The 6,716-nt window shown below is 32.6% G+C and overlaps 1 long non-coding RNA gene across 1 annotated transcript in view; it reads left to right on the top strand.

Moving 5' to 3' along the window:
- Nucleotides 1–1,670: 1,670 nt before the first annotated feature.
- The window catches only part of LOC139529641 (uncharacterized), a 29,495-nt gene continuing 24,449 nt past the window's right edge, over nt 1,671–6,716 (top strand). The window contains exon 1 of the long non-coding RNA XR_011665848.1: nt 1,671–1,770. This is a non-coding gene — a long non-coding RNA (uncharacterized lncRNA). The remainder of the gene's footprint in view (nt 1,771–6,716) is intronic.

The raw sequence follows: 6,716 nt of genomic DNA, 5'->3' as shown, positions 1-6,716 counted from the left end.
TGGCAAATTTCATACCAATTGTTGTAATATTGTGTTATGATAAACGTTTGTAGTTACATATATATTTTTGTGATATATTTTTTTGCAGAGTAGCTACATATGTTTGTGACATGGTGCACTTACATATTTCTGCGACAAGGTTTTTGAGTTCTGTGACAGCATAAAGTAACATATTTCTGCGGCAGCGTAAAGTTGCACATTTCTGTGACATCGTAAAGTTACATATTTCTGTGACAGCGTAAAATTACACATTTCTGTGACAGCGTTAAGTTACATATTTCTGTGACAGCGTAAAGTTGTGTAATGTACCTATTTCTGTGACTGCGTGAAATTACACATTTCTGTGCCGGACAGCGATAAGTTACATATTTCTGTGACAGCGTTAAGTTACATATCTCTGTGATAGGGTATAAGTTCTGGTTCGTTTCTGTATGCTTTAATGTTTTCGCTCGTTAATCTTTCTCTTTAAAAATACTGGCTATTCTGCTATTATACTTGATAACTTTATCCTGGACATTGTTCTTTACTGTAATCAGTATATTTTTACCCAATTCTTTGAATTTCGCAGTTATTCATCATATTTTAGCACCATAGCCCCCCCCCCCCCCCCCCGAAAATTAAATGGTTGCTGCCTTACTCTTTTCTTTGTTCCCCCCCCCCCCCCCTGGTGGAATCGGCCGGGTCCGTTCGCGCCCAGTCACGTTCGCACCCACTCATGTTCGCCCTCTTTCACTTTCGCACCCTACATGTTCGCACCCAAAGTCCGTTCGCACTCTACATGTTCGCGCCCAATTTCAACTTTGTAATCAAGTAGTATTCTTATAAGTATTATTGTTTTCATTGTCTCAAAATAAAGTGTACAGCATTTTTTTGTGTTGAATAAATCTTAATCATGTTTTAAATAGTGTATTGTTAAAAAAAAATGTTCCTTTCTAAATAAAGTGGGATTCTGTCAACGTTTTATTTTGTTTTGAATACTGACTCTTTATCATGTTTTGGTTACTGTATTACTATAACATGTATAACTTTGTTTCATTGACTTGTTTCAAAATGAAGTGAGATTCTGACTACTTTTTTTTTTTTTTGAGTCTTGAATAAATTTTATCATGTTTTGGTTATAATAGTGTATTGCTATATTTTATTGTTTCATTGTTTCAGATCAAAGGGACCAAGCTGTTAAAAACAATTATCTTTTGTGTTTTTCATTTATAATCTTCAATCTTTTACTCATACCAAGCTATAAATACATTCAGTAATTACACGAAAGCAATTAAAAACATCAATGATGATTTTCCAATTATTCAACTGGAATTTGAATTAAAATTGGGCGCGAACGTGTAAAGTGCGAACGGACCTTGGGTGCGAACGTGCGAGGTGTGAACGTGTAGGGTGCGAAAGTATATTGGGCGCGAACGGACCTAAAACCCCGCCACTATTCTCTATTCTGTATACAACAACAAATGGAAGTTTTTAACGACCTTGACTGGCTATTCTGTATACCTCATCCACACCCTCTTATATACTGTCTAGAGGTTGTGTGAACGCGAGGATGGACGATATAGTAAAAAGAAAATACATGAAAATTGTCGAGAGTGATCGAAGCTCTTAGAGTTTCTTTAAAACTGGTCCGAGTTTTCCTGGTCCGACTTGTCCCAATCCCGTTATTCAGCGTCTGTTTTGACAAGCTTCCTGTTCTGAATTTAGATTGCTATTGACAACTACAAACAATTCTTTTTCACCAAGAAGACGTCATGCCAATGGCTTTAAAGGGTAAGTTTTACATATGTCTGTTATATATGACTCATGTGAAGAAATGACATACTCATTTTAGCTCATTTAAAAAAGATATTTTTTACATTTTGAACGCAGCAACAGGTCGATGGACATAATGACATATTTCGGGTCAAGTAGGATAAACGGTACTGTAGTTCCTTCGGAAGAACAGAGTAATAAATCGGTTTAACTTTAGAAGTAAATCGGTTTATATGAACATAAATTGACAGACTGACAGGTCGACAGGTTGACACTTTAACCCTCTTAGTGCGTAGCTAAATTTCAAAACATTGTCCAGAAACGGGTCAATTTCAGTAAAAAAATACAAAAAACAGTAAACAGGGGCGGATTTAGCGGGGGCGTGGCGGGCGTGCGCCCCCCCCTAAAATTTGCAAAGCATGGGTTGTCCTGAGCTCATTAAAGTATCTGAACAGACGACGAAAATTTATGTCGTCGCATTGCATCTGTTTTAGCATTCAAAGAAGTAGATAAAACAGTAAGTTTAACCGAATCAACGTGATCACTTATCAACTGACCTACGGTTTATTTAAGTTCTTTAAATATATAATTATACTTCAAAGGAAGGTGGCAAACGCGGTACTGCGTTTGCGGATGACAAACATAGGCTTTTAGCATTTGGAATACTACAATCGTGACAGTGTAGTTGCGGATTTTATTATCAATTTCTTTGATAATCGAAGTTGAAAAAACCTCACTTTTCCACAAAGTAGGCGAAAGTGCCCTACCCGCGGTTGGGTTGGTTATTTCATTATTGCAGGACCAAAAACACGGTCCAGGTTAGATTCTTTCTTAATGAAAGATAAAAATACTGGTTCATGCGAAAGTTTAGTTAATTAATTTATATCATTATTTAATATCTCTGTATCAATATATGTTTCTCATTTGCAACCTATAAAGTTTGCCGAAGCATGCATAAACGAAGCAAGGCCCGAAACCTGTACTTCCGTATTACATAGGATCTCATGAAAATAAAGATATCTTCGTAAGGATCTCATTCTGGTTTTAGTTGTTTGCAGTAAAAAAAAATATATAAAAGGTTTGACACGACCTCTGAAAAAAAATATAAAATATTTTTTTTTTTTATGAAAAGACAATTAAAAATCGCTGGCAAAAGCAGATTTTTTTTGTTTTCAAAATCAAAACTATTGGTCAGGTGAGCAATAGAGTCAATGAATAGAAGCTCACAGATTTCTTGTTAATTATGGTGATTGTAGATTGACAGGGGTGAATTTATGTGGTTTTAGCTTGAAACTTTAATTTCTAGCTAATTTTACCACAAAATCTTTCTCTCGCAACGTTTAGCTTGGCAAGATATCTACATTGCATACTCTCTAGAAGAATATTTCATAAATTATACCTCAAAAAAATTTAACTTTGGGCACCCCCCTAATCGAAAATCCTGGATCCGCCCCTGGTAAATTGTTATTCAGTCTTGTATAACAGCATGTTAACTCAAATAATTGAAGAATTACGAAACATAAAGTATAGATGTTTATTTTTTTTCAAAAAATAACGTTATTTATATGACATGACGTAACGTCACAATGATGATCACGTCACATCCTAATGAAGTTTTGCGCTATTCAATTAGTCAAGCACTTTGCAGTGTTTTGAAGAAAACTTTCAGTTTTTGCAAAACAGCACTATACTTTACAAAATTTCAAGTCAGATTTACTTATTTTCGGTTGGTCATCTTATATCAAATCAAATATTTCATTGGATAAAGCACATATAAAAAAAAGATGGCATTGCGTATTCCAAGTGTATTTCAACAAACATGACATATACAACATGACAAATAATGTAAATAAAACATAATGCAAAATAAGAGAACATTTATTATATGCTGTATCTATAACTACAAGTCTATTTTTTGTATAGTTCTTCATTTATTTATGGTACACTAACTGACACTAAGCATTGTTTTGAACTGTAAATTGTGGTTTTCTCATTGTTAATTTAATGACTGTACGGTTGCCTGTAATTACAATGTACTTATATCCACTTCATTTGAACTTTGGTGGAAAGTCGTCTTATTGCCAATCATACATCTGACATCTCCTTTTTTATATTCAAATGCTTGTCTCATATATTTACAAATTTGGTTGGCATCAGCCATTTTATTTTGATTAATTAAAAATGATACTAATTTGATAACATTAACTTAAACCAATTTTTGGAAACTTAAACATAAATTCTCCCGAAGGTTTTTATATTGGGGACATTATAAAAGGAAATGCGCACAATATTCTGCGTTATCTCCGCAAAATTTACAGAAACTTTCAGTTGCTAGTGCTTTATGTAAACTGTGTATCACCCCGTTTCAATAGCAAGTGATTGTGCACTTATTTCTGATTCGTAAGAAGTAAGCTCTCATATTTTGGTATAACAAAGCATAGGTAAGCTTTTTAAAAGTCAAACGATTAGCAAGTTATACAAACCAATCTGAGTTAAATAGTGCTGTGTTATTAGGTTTACTATGTTCAAGTTGATATAATGTAACATTATTTGTTATAAAGGATGTATGTGCCCCAACATAAATATTGCCACATCTAAAAACAAAACCATTTTATTGGCTTAACTATGACGCAATTAATTTTCAGCCTTAATTTCTTAAGAAAGTCACATTTAAGATTAATGGTGTTTACACATGCACACTTTATATCCTTTTTTTAATAGAAAAGTTTAAAGATGCCAAAAATATGTCAATGCTATGAAATGTTTTGCTATGTATATTGTAAAATGGATCTGTCTCCGTAAATATTCTCCTTCAGTGATACACTGTAATCGTCTTGTTCCCTTTACTGTGTAGATGATGGTTGCACCGACGCTAGTGTCATCACTTGAAATATTTCTTGTGTTTACTACTGTTATTCTTTTCTAAGTTATACTGATGTTCAGTAGTTGTCGTTTGTTGGTGTGGTTCATAAGTGTTTCTCGTTTCTCGTTTTTTTATATAGATTAGACCGTTGGTTTTTCCGGGTTTTTTTTACACTAGAATTGTTTGGGGTCCTTTATAGCTTGTTGTTCGGTGTCAGCCAAGGCTCCGTGTTGAAGCATGTACTTTGACCTATCATGGTTTACTTTTATAAATTGCGACTCGGATGGAGAGTTGTCTCACTGGCACTCATACTACATCTTCTTATATCTATTCATATCATATTTCATTTGTCATATTTATTATCATATCACATCGATGCTTGACGATTGACAAATCCAAATCAAACACACATTTTTACCTGCATGCTTACTTATTACCACCATAAAATCCCTTCTTAACTGTTATATCTTTGCATACCTGTATTTTTTATTCAGGTGTTGGAATCTGTGGATGGTGTGCGCTATTAGCTATATTTTTACATGTTTTTTTTTCTGTTTCTTATTTTTTAGGTTCAACTTCGGTTCTAATATTTTCGTTAATAACTGCTTAATTTCTTTGATTACTATTGTTCAATGGTATATTTATACTATTTGTAAACATAAATATGTATATATATTTATCATTTGTTTATAGGATAAATAATTAGAGGGCCCTTCCGAATTTATATGCGTACTTCAATCTAATATTTACACATATTTAGAAAAGATATTTTATTACATCTTTCGATTTTTATCCCAAGGAAAACATATAGATTTTTGTTTAAAGCACCGTATTCAGTATCAGCATGATAGATCATTATATCAGTTTTAAAAATGTTTACTGGTCTCAAATTTAAACATCGTACATGTCGTATGGTGCTACTTCATTGAATAAATGTAAAGGAATTTCAAAATTTGCCGTTAAAAATGTGAAACTCTGATCTTCTATTGGTATAAATACAGTCAGTCCAATGTGGTGTAACTTCGAGTCATCACAATCCACGCGTTATAAAATTATATATATAATAAGAACACTTCTGAAAGGTTGAAAAGCAGGATACAAAAAACTATAACACAAAATAGATAAAGTTAGACATGAGTTTTCAGCAGCAAATATTTCAAAAGGTAACAACACTCGTCAAACAAAAAAAAATACCGGAAAAATAAAGATAGCACACTCTTTTGTTTACGTCCCAAGTCATGAGTCTGTAATTCAGTGGTTGTCGTTGGATCATGTCTGTCACATATGTTTTTCATAAACTACATTGTTAATATAAATTATGCTGTTAGTTTTCATGTTAATTTTACATTTTTTTCATGTCGGGGCCTTCTTTAGATGACTTTACGGTAAAGGCTTTTCTCATTATTTGGCTAATTCCTGCTCCTAACGGGTTTTCAATAACTCCATAGTATCTATCCATTTTTGCACATAAACTAAAGTTTATAATAGCTAATAATGCATAAAAAAACATTTAAATGCAGAATGCTATTTTATGCCAATTTTACAATTCGGTTCAGTAAAAAATTAATTGTAGACTTATTTACCAACGTAGATTTTTTCGTTGTTTAATTTATTTGTTTTTAAAGAAGCCACGGTAAGAAAACCAAGGCAAGCATCAAGTTCAAGACTTAGTATAATATATGTGTCCCTCCCAATCTAAAAGAGTTGTGGACATTTGTTTTAAATATTTATTTATTGTTGGGCACAAGAACTAAAACCAATTAGCAAACAGTTTTGTTTGTATTGCTTAATGATCATTTGTTGATGTTTGGTTTTTTTTCCCTTCTGTTTCATACTATAATTCTTTTTTATCTTATCAATAAAAGCATACAAATTGTTCATTCTAAAATTTGATAGCGCTATCATGCCGTCAAATCAATTACGACATCGAATGACGTCAAATAATATATGACGTAATGATGACGTTTTATGAAAAAGATAGGTAAAAAGAAAACAACAACAAAAATAATAACCACATGATGAATAAAATATATAAAATGTATTCAATAATTGAAGGAAAGGTGTTTTTTCAGAAATATTACGAAAGGGAAAAAAAAACTTA

This window comes from Mytilus edulis, chromosome 7, assembly GCF_963676685.1.
Source record: "Mytilus edulis chromosome 7, xbMytEdul2.2, whole genome shotgun sequence".
NCBI lineage: Eukaryota > Metazoa > Mollusca > Bivalvia > Mytilida > Mytilidae > Mytilus > Mytilus edulis.
The sequence above is the reverse complement of the archived record's forward strand: the minus strand, read 5'-3'. Positions and strand labels throughout refer to the sequence as shown.